Here is a 17,500-nt window from a genome sequence, read left to right as displayed (position 1 = left end):
GTAACGGTGTATATCGTATTAATCCCCTAACCCTAACTAGACTGTTAACCGTAACCGTAACCCTAACCCTAGAACTAACCCTAACTCTAGAATCCGAACTCTAAAATTGTTACACACATAGATACGCACAGCGTAATTTATTATATAAACAATATATGCGTATAAATTACGGTTAAACCGGATGAAATATGTCACAGGGAATAACATTTTTATGACCGCCCAGCAGTAACTCTATTGTGCTGAATAGACGTCAGTGATTGGTTGAAATTACAGAAATACGACAACTTTAATATGGAATAACTTGCGAACTCTTTTTTTTTTTGTTAAGAAGGCTAAGAGTAAAAGATGTTTTATATGACATATTCTACCAGTGTCCCAAGTTTCAAAGTGTTTCGTTAGTGTTTCGTTAAGAAAACACTGGCGCCCCCGTTTTAAAATAGATCCAATGCTTACTTCCAGATGCATGGATTTTATTTATAATCTTTGGAGGATACCGAGAAATCCGAATATCTGGATCCTTCTGATTTGACGGGCAACATTTTTCATTTATGTTTTATGTAGTGTTTTGGTACCGAAACACTTTCAAACTTCGTATACTTGTATATCTTGTGTTATAGAAAGGATAAAAATTTTCGTATTCGAAGTTATTTCATGTAAAAAATTGTCGTATTTCGGTAATTTCAACCAATCACTGACGTCTATTGAGGTGAAAACAATTACTGCCGTGGAATGTAAACAACATGCTCTAACGGTGTCATGGGATCTTTTCCCTTGAATAAAATTAGTGCCATAGTTTGTCAACAACAACTATCGGTGGTACTGTTATTTATGACATCGTTCGTGCGTTTGTACTGGTTTTAGCTTTAGGGTTTTAGGTATGTATATACGAGGGGCTTCTTCCAGTTTCCATCTACCAAATCCACTCACAATGCTTTGGTTGGCCCGAGGCTATAGTGGAAGACATATGTGCACAAGGTGCCACGCAGTGGGACTGAAACCAGAACCACGTGGTTGGGAAGTATGGTTGTTATCATGCAACCACCCGATTCCCAAGAACGGAAGCGAATGTAACAACTATATAGGAAATGGGTGAAATAAAATCTAAACTTAGAAACTTTAATATACTACCTTAAACTAACTAAAAAAAAGACAAACAAAATAATGAGCGTTCCCATGCCGGGAATCGAACCCGGGCCGCCTGGGTGAAAACCAGGAATCCTAACCACTAGACCACATGGGAGAACTGCTGGTTAGTGACAGTACATAAAGTTTTATTTAAAATGTTGCTCTCTTTCTGCTACCATGCTCTTTCTATGACATGATGTTCACTGACTACTGCGGTTCTGAGAGTCAGCGTGAAAAATTTCATCAATATTCCAAATTTGAAAATTTTCACTTAGTTTTAAAATTTCAGAAAATGCTTAATTCCAGATGCATGGATTTTATTTATAATCTTTGGAGGATATCGAGAAATCCGAATATTTGGATCTTTCTGATTTGACGGGCAACATTTTTCATTTATGTTTTATGTAGTGTTTTTGGTACCGAAACACTTTCAAACTTCGTATACTTGTATATTTTGTGTTATAGAACAGATAAAAATTTTTGTATTCGAAGTTATTTCATGTAAAAAATTGTCGTATTTCGGTAATTTCAACCAATCACTGACGTCTATTGAGGTGAAAACAATTACTGCCGTGGAATGTAAACAACATGCTCTAACGGTGTCATGGGATCTCTTCCCTTGAATAAAATTAGTGCCGTAGTTTATCAACAACAACTATCGGTGGTACAGTTATTTATGACATCGTTCGTGCGTTTGTACTGGTTTTAGCTTTAGGGTTTTAGGGTTAGGGTTCGGGTTTTAGAGTTAGGTTTAGTTTTAGGGTTACGGTTAGGGTTATTATTATTTTTGCCATAACCTCACTCATAACCCTAACCATAAAACCCTATAACTCATAACCATAACCCTAACCCTAACCCCAACCCTAAACCCAACCCTAACCCTAACCCCAACCCTAAACCCAACCCTAACCCTAAATCTAAAACTCGAACCCTAACCATATAACCCTAAACCCTTACTAGGGAACAATGATATAATTAAACAGGGAATAACACTCTTGACACCGGCAAAAATTATTGTTTACAAAGACAGCAGTAACTATTCAGCTGAATAGACGTCAGTGAATGGCTGAAATTACAGAAATACGACAACTTTAACATGAAATAATTTGCGATGTACAATTTTTTGTTAAGAAGGCTAAGAGAAAAGTTGTTTTATATGACACATTCTACCAGTGTCCCAAGTTTGAAAGTGTTTCGTTAGGAAAACAAGTGTTGCCCGTCAAACCAAAAAGATCCGAATATTTAATAAGTTTACAGTCGCTTAAGATATTCATCGTGAGAAGCGTGAGGCGAGAGAGAGGAGGTGAGAGAGAGAGGAAGTGAAAGAGGGGGAGGCAAGAGAGAGGGGAGGCGACAGAGAGAGGGAGGAGGCGAAAGAGCGGTGAGGCGAGAGAGTAGTGAGGAGAGAGAGAGGGGAGACGAGAGAGAGAGAGGGGGCGAGAGAGGAAGGAGACGTAAGAGAGAGGAGGCGAGAAAGCTGTCAGGCTAGAGAACTGTGAGGCAAGCGAGAGGGGAAGCGAGACTGAGAGAAATAGACAGACAGATAAGATAGACAGAAAGTTTTCCTTACAGACTTTTGTTTTTCATTTTGAAGTTTAAAACAATATCGGGTTCGAATTTGGTGAAAGGGATTAAGAACTACCAACAATTTGGACTTTAAATATGATGCATAATTTATGTTAGCGTTTCTGAGCAATGTACTTTATTCGAAACGCCTCACTTAATCAACGAAGGTGACATAAAAGCAGCCAGCAGCTTTGACATCAACTGATAAGAAAGACATACTCTTTTGATAAAGGTATAAGTAATAGAGATCTGAAGCAGCCTTCCCATGTGGTCTAGTGGTTAGGATTCCTGGCTTTCACCCAGGCGGCCCGGGTTCGATTCCCGGCATGGGAACGCTTACTGCTTTTATTTATTTTTTTTCGTCTTTGAAATGAATCACGTTAATAAATTTGTTTTAAGTAATTTGCCATAATCGAAGTCAATTTCTTAAATAATTAAAATCTACCCCTTGGACAGAAACAACATCCTAGCAGTGATTGTGACACAAAGAAAAAGAGATTATTTGAAGAAATTAGGAATTAATAAAAAAAATAAAACATTATACAGCATCGTTTTATAACCTATTACGAATTAATTTTTTTCAAATGTCACTGGTGTGTTTACATCCCCGTAACTTAGCGATTCGGCAAAAGAGACCGATAGAATAAGTACTAGGCTTCCAAAGAATAAATCCTGAGGTCGATTTGCTCGACTAAAGGCGGTGCTCCAGCATGGCCACTTTCAAAACACTGAAACAAGTAAAAGAGTATATATATATATATATATATATATATATATATATATATAGGTATGTATATACGAGGGGCTTCTTCCAGTTTCCATCTACCAAATCCACTCACAATGCTTTGGTTGGCCCGAGGCTATAGTGGAAGACATATGTGCACAAGGTGCCACGCAGTGGGACTGAAACCAGAACCACGTGGTTGGGAAGTAAGGTTGTTATCATGCAACCACCCGATTCCCAAGAACGGAAGCGAATGTAACAACTATATAGGAAATGGGTGAAATAAAATCTAAACTTAGAAACTTTAATATACTACCTTAAACTAACTAAAAAAAAGACAAACAAAAGAATGAGCGTTCCCATGCCGGGAATCGAACCCGGGCCGCCTGGGTGAAAACCAGGAATCCTAACCACTAGACCACATGGGAGAACTGCTGGTTAGTGACAGTACATAAAGTTTTATTTAAAATGTTGCTCTCTTTCTGCTACCATGCTCTTTCTATGACATGATGTTCACTGACTACTGCGGTTCTGAGAGTCAGCGTGAAAAATTTCATCAATATTCCAAATTTGAAAATTTTCACTTAGTTTTAAAATTTCAGAAAATGCTTAATTCCAGATGCATGGATTTTATTTATAATCTTTGGAGGATATCGAGAAATCCGAATATTTGGATCTTTCTGATTTGACGGGCAACATTTTTCATTTATGTTTTATGTAGTATTTTTGGTACCGAAACACTTTCAAACTTCGTATACTTGTATATTTTGTGTTATAGAACAGATAAAAAATTTTGTATTCGAAGTTATTTCATGTAAAAAATTGTCGTATTTCGGTAATTTCAACCAATCACTGACGTCTATTGAGGTGAAAACAATTACTGCCGTGGAATGTAAACAACATGCTCTAACGGTGTCATGGGATCTCTTCCCTTGAATAAAATTAGTGCCGTAGTTTATCAACAACAACTATCGGTGGTACAGTTATTTATGACATCGTTCGTGCGTTTGTACTGGTTTTAGCTTTAGGATTTTAGGGTTAGGGTTCGGGTTTTAGAGTTAGGTTTAGTTTTAGGGTTACGGTTAGGGTTATTATTATTTTTGCCATAACCTCACTCATAACCCTAACCATAAAACCCTATAACTCATAACCATAACCCTAACCCTAACCCCAACCCTAAACCCAACCCTAACCCTAAATCTAAAACTCGAACCCTAACCATATAACCCTAAACCCTTACTAGGGAACAATGATATAATTAAACAGGGAATAACACTCTTGACCCCGGCAAAAATTATTGTTTACAAAATCAGCAGTAACTGTATTCAGCTGAATAGACGTCAGTGATTGGTTGAAATTACAGAAATACGACAACTTTAACATGAAATAACTTGCGATGTACAATTTTTTGTTAAGAAGGCTAAGAGAAAATGTTGTTTTATATGACACATTCTACCAGTGTCCCAAGTTTGAAAGTGTTTAGTTAAGAAAACAAGTGTTGGCCGTCAAACCAAAAAGATCCGAATATTTAATAAGTTTACAATCGCTTAAGATTTTCATCGTGAGAAGCGTGAGGCGAGAGAGAGCGAAGCGAGAGAGAGCGAGGCGAGAGAGAGCGAAGCGAGAGAGAGCGAGGCGAGAGAGAGGAGGTGAGAGAGAGAGGAACTGCAAAAGGGGGAGGCAAGAGAGAGGGGAGGCGAGAGAGAGGAGGCGAAAGGGCGGTGAGGCGAGAGAGTCGTGAAGCGGGAGAGCGGTGAGGCGACAGAGAGGGGAGACGAGAGAGAGAGAGAGAGAGAGAAGGGGCGAGAGAGGGAGGAGACGTAAGAGAGAGGAGGCGAGAAAGCTGTCAGACTAGAGAGCTGTGAGGCAAGCGAGAGGGGAAGCGAGACTGAGAGAAATAGACAGACAGATAAGATAGACAGAAAGTTTTCCTTACAGACTTTTGTTTTTCATTTTAAAGTTTAAAACAATATCGGGTTCGAATTTGGTGAAGGGATTAAGAAATACAAACAATTTGGACTTTAAATAGGATGCATAATTTATGTTAGCGTTTCTGAGCAATGTACTTTATTCGAGACGCCTCACTTAATCAAAGAAGGTGACATAAAAGCAGCCAGCAGCTTTGACATCAACTGATAAGAAGGACATACTTTTGATAAAGGTATAAGTAATAGAGATCTGAAGCGGCACTCCCATGTGGTCTAGTGGTTAGGATTCCTGGCTTTCACCCAGGCGGCCCGGGTTCGATTCCCAGCATGGGAACGTTTACTTTTTTTATTTATTTTTTCCTCTTTGTAATGAATCACGTTAATAAATTTGTTTTAAGTAATTTGCCATAATCGACGTAAATTTCTTAAATAATTAAAATCTACCCCTTGGACAGAAACAACATCCTAGCAGTGATTGTGACACAAAGAAAAAGAGATTATTTGAAGAAATTAGGAATTAATAAAAAAAATAAAACATTATACAGCATCGTTTTATAACCTATTACGAATTAATTTTTTTCAAATGTCACTGGTGTGTTTACATCCCCGTAACTTAGCGATTCGGCAAAAGAGACCGATAGAATAAGTACTAGGCTTCCAAAGAATAAATCCTGAGGTCGATTTGCTCGACTAAAGGCGGTGCTCCAGCATGGCCACTTTCAAAACACTGAAACAAGTAAAAGAGTATATATATATATATATATATATAGGTATGTATATACGAGGGGCTTCTTCCAGTTTCCATCTACCAAATCCACTCACAATGCTTTGGTTGGCCCGAGGCTATAGTGGAAGACATATGTGCACAAGGTGCCACGCAGTGGGACTGAAACCAGAACCACGTGGTTGGGAAGTAAGGTTGTTATCATGCAACCACCCGATTCCCAAGAACGGAAGCGAATGTAACAACTATATAGGAAATGGGTGAATTTAAATCTAAACTTAGAAACTTTAATATACTACCTTAAACTAAGTAAAAAAAAAACAAAAAAATAATGAGCGTTCCCATGCCGGGAATCGAACCCTGGCCGCCTGGGTGAAAGCCAGGAATCCTAACCACTAGACCACATGGGAGAGCTGCTGGTTCGAGACAGTACATAAAGGTTTATTTAAAATATTGCTCTCTTTCTGCTACCATGCTCTTTCTATGACATAATGTTCACTGACTACTGCGGTTCTGAGAGTCAGCGTGCAAAATTTCATCAATATTCCAAATTTGAAAATTTTCACTTAGTTTTAAAATTTCAGAAAATGCTTAGGATCTATTTTAAAACGGGGGCGCCAGTTTTCATTTATGTTTTATGTAGTGTTTTTGGTACGGAAAGACTTTCAAACTTCGTATACTTATCTATTTTGTGTTATAGAACAGAAAAATATTTTCGTATTCGAATTTATTTCATGTAAAAAATTGTCTTATTTCGATAATTTCTACTAATCACTGACGTCTATTCAGTTGAAAACAGTTAGCGCTGTAACGGTGTATATCGTATTAATCCCCTAACCCTAACTAGACTGTTAACCGTAACCGTAACCCTAACCCTAGAACTAACCCTAACTCTAGAATCCGAACTCTAAAATTGTTACACACATAGATACGCACAGCGTAATTTATTATATAAACAATATATGCGTATAAATTACGGTTAAACCGGATGAAATATGTCACAGGGAATAACATTTTTATGACCGCCCAGCAGTAACTCTATTGTGTTGAATAGACGTCAGTGATTGGTTGAAATTACAGAAATACGACAACTTTAATATGGAATAACTTGCGAACTCTTTTTTTTTTTGTTAAGAAGGCTAAGAGTAAAAGATGTTTTATATGACATATTCTACCAGTGTCCCAAGTTTCAAAGTGTTTCGTTAGTGTTTCGTTAAGAAAACACTGGCGCCCCCGTTTTAAAATAGATCCAATGCTTACTTCCAGATGCAAGGATTTTATTTATAATCTTTGGAGGATACCGAGAAATCCGAATATCTGGATCCTTCTGATTTGACGGGCAACATTTTTCATTTATGTTTTATGTAGTGTTTTGGTACCGAAACACTTTCAAACTTCGTATACTTGTATATCTTGTGTTATAGAAAGGATAAAAATTTTCGTATTCGAAGTTATTTCATGTAAAAAATTGTCGTATTTCGGTAATTTCAACCAATCACTGACGTCTATTGAGGTGAAAACAATTACTGCCGTGGAATGTAAACAACATGCTCTAACGGTGTCATGGGATCTTTTCCCTTGAATAAAATTAGTGCCATAGTTTGTCAACAACAACTATCGGTGGTACTGTTATTTATGACATCGTTCGTGCGTTTGTACTGGTTTTAGCTTTAGGGTTTTAGGTATGTATATACGAGGGGCTTCTTCCAGTTTCCATCTACCAAATCCACTCACAATGCTTTGGTTGGCCCGAGGCTATAGTGGAAGACATATGTGCACAAGGTGCCACGCAGTGGGACTGAAACCAGAACCACGTGGTTGGGAAGTAAGGTTGTTATCATGCAACCACCCGATTCCCAAGAACGGAAGCGAATGTAACAACTATATAGGAAATGGGTGAAATAAAATCTAAACTTAGAAACTTTAATATACTACCTTAAACTAACTAAAAAAAAGACAAACAAAAGAATGAGCGTTCCCATGCCGGGAATCGAACCCGGGCCGCCTGGGTGAAAACCAGGAATCCTAACCACTAGACCACATGGGAGAACTGCTGGTTAGTGACAGTACATAAAGTTTTATTTAAAATGTTGCTCTCTTTCTGCTACCATGCTCTTTCTATGACATGATGTTCACTGACTACTGCGGTTCTGAGAGTCAGCGTGAAAAATTTCATCAATATTCCAAATTTGAAAATTTTCACTTAGTTTTAAAATTTCAGAAAATGCTTAATTCCAGATGCATGGATTTTATTTATAATCTTTGGAGGATATCGAGAAATCCGAATATTTGGATCTTTCTGATTTGACGGGCAACATTTTTCATTTATGTTTTATGTAGTATTTTTGGTACCGAAACACTTTCAAACTTCGTATACTTGTATATTTTGTGTTATAGAACAGATAAAAAATTTTGTATTCGAAGTTATTTCATGTAAAAAATTGTCGTATTTCGGTAATTTCAACCAATCACTGACGTCTATTGAGGTGAAAACAATTACTGCCGTGGAATGTAAACAACATGCTCTAACGGTGTCATGGGATCTCTTCCCTTGAATAAAATTAGTGCCGTAGTTTATCAACAACAACTATCGGTGGTACAGTTATTTATGACATCGTTCGTGCGTTTGTACTGGTTTTAGCTTTAGGATTTTAGGGTTAGGGTTCGGGTTTTAGAGTTAGGTTTAGTTTTAGGGTTACGGTTAGGGTTATTATTATTTTTGCCATAACCTCACTCATAACCCTAACCATAAAACCCTATAACTCATAACCATAACCCTAACCCTAACCCCAACCCTAAACCCAACCCTAACCCTAAATCTAAAACTCGAACCCTAACCATATAACCCTAAACCCTTACTAGGGAACAATGATATAATTAAACAGGGAATAACACTCTTGACACCGGCAAAAATTATTGTTTACAAAATCAGCAGTAACTGTATTCAGCTGAATAGACGTCAGTGATTGGTTGAAATTACAGAAATACGACAACTTTAACATGAAATAACTTGCGATGTACAATTTTTTGTTAAGAAGGCTAAGAGAAAATGTTGTTTTATATGACACATTCTACCAGTGTCCCAAGTTTGAAAGTGTTTAGTTAAGAAAACAAGTGTTGGCCGTCAAACCAAAAAGATCCGAATATTTAATAAGTTTACAATCGCTTAAGATTTTCATCGTGAGAAGCGTGAGGCGAGAGAGAGCGAAGCGAGAGAGAGCGAGGCGAGAGAGAGCGAAGCGAGAGAGAGCGAGGCGAGAGAGAGGAGGTGAGAGAGAGAGGAACTGCAAAAGGGGGAGGCAAGAGAGAGGGGAGGCGAGAGAGAGGAGGCGAAAGAGCGGTGAGGCGAGAGAGTCGTGAAGCGGGAGAGCGGTGAGGCGACAGAGAGGGGAGACGAGAGAGAGAGAGAGAGAGAGAGAGAAGGGGCGAGAGAGGGAGGAGACGTAAGAGAGAGGAGGCGAGAAAGCTGTCAGACTAGAGAGCTGTGAGGCAAGCGAGAGGGGAAGCGAGACTGAGAGAAATAGACAGACAGATAAGATAGACAGAAAGTTTTCCTTACAGACTTTTGTTTTTCATTTTAAAGTTTAAAACAATATCGGGTTCGAATTTGGTGAAGGGATTAAGAAATACAAACAATTTGGACTTTAAATAGGATGCATAATTTATGTTAGCGTTTCTGAGCAATGTACTTTATTCGAGACGCCTCACTTAATCAAAGAAGGTGACATAAAAGCAGCCAGCAGCTTTGACATCAACTGATAAGAAAGACATACTTTTGATAAAGGTATAAGTAATAGAGATCTGAAGCGGCACTCCCATGTGGTCTAGTGGTTAGGATTCCTGGCTTTCACCCAGGCGGCCCGGGTTCGATTCCCGGCATGGGAACGTTTACTATTTTTATTTATTTTTTCCTCTTTGAAATGAATCACGTTAATAAATTTGTTTTAAGTAATTTGCCATAATCGACGTAAATTTCTTAAATAATTAAAATCTACCCCCTGGACAGAAACAAAATCCTAGCAGTGATTGTGACACAAAGAAAAAGAGATTATTTGAAGAAATTAGGAATTAATAAAAAAATAAAACATTATACAGCATCGTTTTATAACCTATTACGAATTAATTTTTTTCAAATGTCACTGGTGTGTTTACATCCCCGTAACCTAGCGATTCGGCAAAAGAGACCGATAGAATAAGTACTAGGCTTCCAAAGAATAAATCCTGAGGTTGATTTGCTCGACTAAAGGCGGTGCTCCAGCATGGCCACTTTCAAAACACTGAAACAAGTAAAAGAGTATATATATATATATATATATATATATATATATAGGTATGTATATACGAGGGGCTTCTTCCAGTTTCCATCTACCAAATCCACTCACAATGCTTTGGTTGGCCCGAGGCTATAGTGGAAGACATATGTGCACAAGGTGCCACGCAGTGGGACTGAAACCAGAACCACGTGGTTGGGAAGTAAGGTTGTTATCATGCAACCACCCGATTCCCAAGAACGGAAGCGAATGTAACAACTATATAGGAAATGGGTGAATTTAAATCTAAACTTAGAAACTTTAATATACTACCTTAAACTAAGTAAAAAAAAAACAAAAAAATAATGAGCGTTCCCATGCCGGGAATCGAACCCGGGCCGCCTGGGTGAAAGCCAGGAATCCTAACCACTAGACCACATGGGAGAGCTGCTGGTTCGAGACAGTACATAAAGTTTTATTTAAAATATTGCTCTCTTTCTGCTACCATGCTCTTTCTATGACATAATGTTCACTGACTACTGCGGTTCTGAGAGTCAGCGTGCAAAATTTCATCAATATTCCAAATTTGAAAATTTTCACTTAGTTTTAAAATTTCAGAAAATGCTTAGGATCTATTTTAAAACGGGGGCGCCAGTTTTCATTTATGTTTTATGTAGTGTTTTTGGTACGGAAAGACTTTCAAACTTCGTATACTTATCTATTTTGTGTTATAGAACAGAAAAATATTTTCGTATTCGAATTTATTTCATGTAAAAAATTGTCTTATTTCGATAATTTCTACTAATCACTGACGTCTATTCAGTTGAAAACAGTTAGCGCTGTAACGGTGTATATCGTATTAATCCCCTAACCCTAACTAGACTGTTAACCGTTACCGTAACCCTAACCCTAGAACTAACCCTAACTCTAGAATCCGAACTCTAAAATTGTTACACACATAGATACGCACAGCGTAATTTATTATATAAACAATATATGCGTATAAATTACGGTTAAACCGGATGAAATATGTCACAGGGAATAACATTTTTATGACCGCCCAGCAGTAACTCTATTGTGCTGAATAGACGTCAGTGATTGGTTGAAATTACAGAAATACGACAACTTTAATATGGAATAACTTGCGAACTCTTTTTTTTTTTGTTAAGAAGGCTAAGAGTAAAAGATGTTTTATATGACATATTCTACCAGTGTCCCAAGTTTCAAAGTGTTTCGTTAGTGTTTCGTTAAGAAAACACTGGCGCCCCCGTTTTAAAATAGATCCAATGCTTACTTCCAGATGCATGGATTTTATTTATAATCTTTGGAGGATACCGAGAAATCCGAATATCTGGATCCTTCTGATTTGACGGGCAACATTTTTCATTTATGTTTTATGTAGTGTTTTGGTACTGAAACACTTTCAAACTTCGTATACTTGTATATCTTGTGTTATAGAAAGGATAAACATTTTCGTATTCGAAGTTATTTCATGTAAAAAATTGTCGTATTTCGGTAATTTCAACCAATCACTGACGTCTATTGAGGTGAAAACAATTACTGCCGTGGAATGTAAACAACATGCTCTAACGGTGTCATGGGATCTTTTCCCTTGAATAAAATTAGTGCCATAGTTTGTCAACAACAACTATCGGTGGTACTGTTATTTATGACATCGTTCGTGCGTTTGTACTGGTTTTAGCTTTAGGGTTTTAGGTATGTATATACGAGGGGCTTCTTCCAGTTTCCATCTACCAAATCCACTCACAATGCTTTGGTTGGCCCGAGGCTATAGTGGAAGACATATGTGCACAAGGTGCCACGCAGTGGGACTGAAACCAGAACCACGTGGTTGGGAAGTAAGGTTGTTATCATGCAACCACCCGATTCCCAAGAACGGAAGCGAATGTAACAACTATATAGGAAATGGGTGAAATTAAATCTAAACTTAGAAACTTTAATATACTACCTTAAACTAACTAAAAGAAAGACAAAAAACATAATGAGCGTTCCCATGCCGGGAATCGAACCCGGGCCGCCTGGGTGAAAACCAGGAATCCTAACCACTAGACCACATGGGAGAACTGCTGGTTATTGACAGTACATAAAGTTTTATTTAAAATGTTGCTCTCTTTCTGCTACCATGCTCTTTCTATGACATGATGTTCACTGACTACTGCGGTTCTGAGAGTCAGCGTGAAAAATTTCATCAATATTCCAAATTTGAAAATTTTCACTTAGTTTTAAAATTTCAGAAAATGCTTAATTCCAGATGCATGGATTTTATTTATAATCTTTGGAGGATATCGAGAAATCCGAATATTTGGATCTTTCTGATTTGACGGGCAACATTTTTCATTTATGTTTTATGTAGTGTTTTTGGTACCGAAACACTTTCAAACTTCGTATACTTGTATATTTTGTGTTATAGAACAGATAAAAATTTTTGTATTCGAAGTTATTTCATGTAAAAAATTGTCGTATTTCGGTAATTTCAACCAATCACTGACGTCTATTGAGGTGAAAACAATTACTGCCGTGGAATGTAAACAACATGCTCTAACGGTGTCATGGGATCTCTTCCCTTGAATAAAATTAGTGCCGTAGTTTATCAACAACAACTATCGGTGGTACAGTTATTTATGACATCGTTCGTGCGTTTGTACTGGTTTTAGCTTTAGGGTTTTAGGGTTAGGGTTCGGGTTTTAGAGTTAGGTTTAGTTTTAGGGTTACGGTTAGGGTTATTATTATTTTTGCCATAACCTCACTCATAACCCTAACCATAAAACCCTATAACTCATAACCATAACCCTAACCCTAACCCCAACCCTAAACCCAACCCTAACCCTAAATCGAAAACTCGAACCCTAACCATATAACCCTAAACCCTTACTAGGGAACAATGATATAATTAAACAGGGAATAACACTCTTGACACCGGCAAAAATTATTGTTTACAAAATCAGCAGTAACTGTATTCAGCTGAATAGACGTCAGTGATTGGTTGAAATTACAGAAATACGACAACTTTAACATGAAATAACTTGCGATGTACAATTTTTTGTTAAGAAGGCTAAGAGAAAATGTTGTTTTATATGACACATTCTACCAGTGTCCCAAGTTTGAAAGTGTTTAGTTAAGAAAACAAGTGTTGGCCGTCAAACCAAAAAGATCCGAATATTTAATAAGTTTACAATCGCTTAAGATTTTCATCGTGAGAAGCGTGAGGCGAGAGAGAGCGAAGCGAGAGAGAGCGAGGCGAGAGAGAGCGAAGCGAGAGAGAGCGAGGCGAGAGAGAGGAGGTGAGAGAGAGAGGAACTGCAAAAGGGGGAGGCAAGAGAGAGGGGAGGCGAGAGAGAGGAGGCGAAAGAGCGGTGAGGCGAGAGAGTCGTGAAGCGGGAGAGCGGTGAGGCGACAGAGAGGGGAGACGAGAGAGAGAGAGAGAGAGAGAGAGAAGGGGCGAGAGAGGGAGGAGACGTAAGAGAGAGGAGGCGAGAAAGCTGTCAGACTAGAGAGCTGTGAGGCAAGCGAGAGGGGAAGCGAGACTGAGAGAAATAGACAGACAGATAAGATAGACAGAAAGTTTTCCTTACAGACTTTTGTTTTTCATTTTAAAGTTTAAAACAATATCGGGTTCGAATTTGGTGAAGGGATTAAGAAATACAAACAATTTGGACTTTAAATAGGATGCATAATTTATGTTAGCGTTTCTGAGCAATGTACTTTATTCGAGACGCCTCACTTAATCAAAGAAGGTGACATAAAAGCAGCCAGCAGCTTTGACATCAACTGATAAGAAAGACATACTTTTGATAAAGGTATAAGTAATAGAGATCTGAAGCGGCACTCCCATGTGGTCTAGTGGTTAGGATTCCTGGCTTTCACCCAGGCGGCCCGGGTTCGATTCCCGGCATGGGAACGTTTACTATTTTTATTTATTTTTTCCTCTTTGAAATGAATCACGTTAATAAATTTGTTTTAAGTAATTTGCCATAATCGACGTAAATTTCTTAAATAATTAAAATCTACCCCCTGGACAGAAACAAAATCCTAGCAGTGATTGTGACACAAAGAAAAAGAGATTATTTTAAGAAATTAGGAATTAATAAAAAAATAAAACATTATACAGCATCGTTTTATAACCTATTACGAATTAATTTTTTTCAAATGTCACTGGTGTGTTTACATCCCCGTAACTTAGCGATTCGGCAAAAGAGACCGATAGAATAAGTACTAGGCTTCCAAAGAATAAATCCTGAGGTTGATTTGCTCGACTAAAGGCGGTGCTCCAGCATGGCCACTTTCAAAACACTGAAACAAGTAAAAGAGTATATATATATATATATATATATATATATATAGGTATGTATATACGAGGGGCTTCTTCCAGTTTCCATCTACCAAATCCACTCACAATGCTTTGGTTGGCCCGAGGCTATAGTGGAAGACATATGTGCACAAGGTGCCACGCAGTGGGACTGAAACCAGAACCACGTGGTTGGGAAGTAAGGTTGTTATCATGCAACCACCCGATTCCCAAGAACGGAAGCGAATGTAACAACTATATAGGAAATGGGTGAATTTAAATCTAAACTTAGAAACTTTAATATACTACCTTAAACTAAGTAAAAAAAAAACAAAAAAATAATGAGCGTTCCCATGCCGGGAATCGAACCCGGGCCGCCTGGGTGAAAGCCAGGAATCCTAACCACTAGACCACATGGGAGAGCTGCTGGTTCGAGACAGTACATAAAGTTTTATTTAAAATATTGCTCTCTTTCTGCTACCATGCTCTTTCTATGACATAATGTTCACTGACTACTGCGGTTCTGAGAGTCAGCGTGCAAAATTTCATCAATATTCCAAATTTGAAAATTTTCACTTAGTTTTAAAATTTCAGAAAATGCTTAGGATCTATTTTAAAACGGGGGCGCCAGTTTTCATTTATGTTTTATGTAGTGTTTTTGGTACGGAAAGACTTTCAAACTTCGTATACTTATCTATTTTGTGTTATAGAACAGAAAAATATTTTCGTATTCGAATTTATTTCATGTAAAAAATTGTCTTATTTCGATAATTTCTACTAATCACTGACGTCTATTCAGTTGAAAACAGTTAGCGCTGTAACGGTGTATATCGTATTAATCCCCTAACCCTAACTAGACTGTTAACCGTTACCGTAACCCTAACCCTAGAACTAACCCTAACTCTAGAATCCGAACTCTAAAATTGTTACACACATAGATACGCACAGCGTAATTTATTATATAAACAATATATGCGTATAAATTACGGTTAAACCGGATGAAATATGTCACAGGGAATAACATTTTTATGACCGCCCAGCAGTAACTCTATTGTGCTGAATAGACGTCAGTGATTGGTTGAAATTACAGAAATACGACAACTTTAATATGGAATAACTTGCGAACTCTTTTTTTTTTTGTTAAGAAGGCTAAGAGTAAAAGATGTTTTATATGACATATTCTACCAGTGTCCCAAGTTTCAAAGTGTTTCGTTAGTGTTTCGTTAAGAAAACACTGGCGCCCCCGTTTTAAAATAGATCCAATGCTTACTTCCAGATGCATGGATTTTATTTATAATCTTTGGAGGATACCGAGAAATCCGAATATCTGGATCCTTCTGATTTGACGGGCAACATTTTTCATTTATGTTTTATGTAGTGTTTTGGTACTGAAACACTTTCAAACTTCGTATACTTGTATATCTTGTGTTATAGAAAGGATAAACATTTTCGTATTCGAAGTTATTTCATGTAAAAAATTGTCGTATTTCGGTAATTTCAACCAATCACTGACGTCTATTGAGGTGAAAACAATTACTGCCGTGGAATGTAAACAACATGCTCTAACGGTGTCATGGGATCTTTTCCCTTGAATAAAATTAGTGCCATAGTTTGTCAACAACAACTATCGGTGGTACTGTTATTTATGACATCGTTCGTGCGTTTGTACTGGTTTTAGCTTTAGGGTTTTAGGTATGTATATACGAGGGGCTTCTTCCAGTTTCCATCTACCAAATCCACTCACAATGCTTTGGTTGGCCCGAGGCTATAGTGGAAGACATATGTGCACAAGGTGCCACGCAGTGGGACTGAAACCAGAACCACGTGGTTGGGAAGTAAGGTTGTTATCATGCAACCACCCGATTCCCAAGAACGGAAGCGAATGTAACAACTATATAGGAAATGGGTGAAATTAAATCTAAACTTAGAAACTTTAATATACTACCTTAAACTAACTAAAAGAAAGACAAAAAACATAATGAGCGTTCCCATGCCGGGAATCGAACCCGGGCCGCCTGGGTGAAAACCAGGAATCCTAACCACTAGACCACATGGGAGAACTGCTGGATATTGACAGTACATAAAGTTTTATTTAAAATGTTGCTCTCTTTCTGCTACCATGCTCTTTCTATGACATGATGTTCACTGACTACTGCGGTTCTGAGAGTCAGCGTGAAAAATTTCATCAATATTCCAAATTTGAAAATTTTCACTTAGTTTTAAAATTTCAGAAAATGCTTAATTCCAGATGCATGGATTTTATTTATAATCTTTGGAGGACATCGAGAAATCCGAATATTTGGATCTTTCTGATTTGACGGGCAACATTTTTCATTTATGTTTTATGTAGTGTTTTTGGTACCGAAACACTTTCAAACTTCGTATACTTGTATATTTTGTGTTATAGAACAGATAAAAATTTTTGTATTCGAAGTTATTTCATGTAAAAAATTGTCGTATTTCGGTAATTTCAACCAATCACTGACGTCTATTGAGGTGAAAACAATTACTGCCGTGGAATGTAAACAACATGCTCTAACGGTGTCATGGGATCTCTTCCCTTGAATAAAATTAGTGCCGTAGTTTGTCAACAACAACTATCGGTGGTATTGTTATTTATGACATCGTTCGTGCGTTTGTACTGGTTTTAGCTTTGGGGTTTTAGGGTTAGGGTTCGGGTTTTAGAGTTAGGTTTAGTTTTAGGGTAACGGTTAGGGTTATTATTATTTTTGCCATAACCTCACTCATAACCCTAACCATAAAACCCTATAACTCATAACCATAACCCTAACCCTAACCCCAAACCTAAACCCAACCCTAACCCTAAATCTAAAACTCGAACCCTAACCATATAACCCTAAACCCTTACTAGGGAAC

General features: G+C 37.7%; 10 non-coding genes across 10 annotated transcripts; 3 read left to right on the top strand and 7 right to left on the bottom strand.

Moving 5' to 3' along the window:
• Positions 1-1,168: 1,168 nt before the first annotated feature.
• Positions 1,169-1,240, bottom strand: Trnae-uuc (transfer RNA glutamic acid (anticodon UUC)). The gene has a single exon. It is a non-coding gene; the product is annotated as a tRNA-Glu (tRNA).
• Positions 1,241-2,952: 1,712 nt separating this feature from the next.
• Trnae-uuc (transfer RNA glutamic acid (anticodon UUC)) lies at positions 2,953-3,024 on the top strand. The gene has a single exon. It is a non-coding gene; the product is annotated as a tRNA-Glu (tRNA).
• A 747-nt stretch (positions 3,025-3,771) lies between these two features.
• Positions 3,772-3,843, bottom strand: Trnae-uuc (transfer RNA glutamic acid (anticodon UUC)). Its single transcript has one exon. It is a non-coding gene; the product is annotated as a tRNA-Glu (tRNA).
• A 4,199-nt stretch (positions 3,844-8,042) lies between these two features.
• Positions 8,043-8,114, bottom strand: Trnae-uuc (transfer RNA glutamic acid (anticodon UUC)). The gene has a single exon. It is a non-coding gene; the product is annotated as a tRNA-Glu (tRNA).
• Positions 8,115-9,880: 1,766 nt separating this feature from the next.
• On the top strand, positions 9,881-9,952 carry Trnae-uuc (transfer RNA glutamic acid (anticodon UUC)). The gene has a single exon. It is a non-coding gene; the product is annotated as a tRNA-Glu (tRNA).
• Positions 9,953-10,689: 737 nt separating this feature from the next.
• On the bottom strand, positions 10,690-10,761 carry Trnae-uuc (transfer RNA glutamic acid (anticodon UUC)). Its single transcript has one exon. It is a non-coding gene; the product is annotated as a tRNA-Glu (tRNA).
• A 1,565-nt stretch (positions 10,762-12,326) lies between these two features.
• On the bottom strand, positions 12,327-12,398 carry Trnae-uuc (transfer RNA glutamic acid (anticodon UUC)). The gene has a single exon. It is a non-coding gene; the product is annotated as a tRNA-Glu (tRNA).
• Positions 12,399-14,164: 1,766 nt separating this feature from the next.
• Positions 14,165-14,236, top strand: Trnae-uuc (transfer RNA glutamic acid (anticodon UUC)). Its single transcript has one exon. It is a non-coding gene; the product is annotated as a tRNA-Glu (tRNA).
• A 735-nt stretch (positions 14,237-14,971) lies between these two features.
• On the bottom strand, positions 14,972-15,043 carry Trnae-uuc (transfer RNA glutamic acid (anticodon UUC)). The gene has a single exon. It is a non-coding gene; the product is annotated as a tRNA-Glu (tRNA).
• A 1,565-nt stretch (positions 15,044-16,608) lies between these two features.
• On the bottom strand, positions 16,609-16,680 carry Trnae-uuc (transfer RNA glutamic acid (anticodon UUC)). Its single transcript has one exon. It is a non-coding gene; the product is annotated as a tRNA-Glu (tRNA).
• Between the last annotated feature and the right edge of the window lie 820 nt (positions 16,681-17,500).

The sequence above is a fragment of the Octopus bimaculoides genome, unplaced genomic scaffold (genome assembly GCF_046866305.1).
Source record: "Octopus bimaculoides isolate indiv1 unplaced genomic scaffold, ASM4686630v1 contig162, whole genome shotgun sequence".
Classification (NCBI taxonomy): Eukaryota; Metazoa; Mollusca; class Cephalopoda; order Octopoda; family Octopodidae; genus Octopus; species Octopus bimaculoides.
This window is presented reverse-complemented; position numbering and strand designations above follow the sequence as displayed.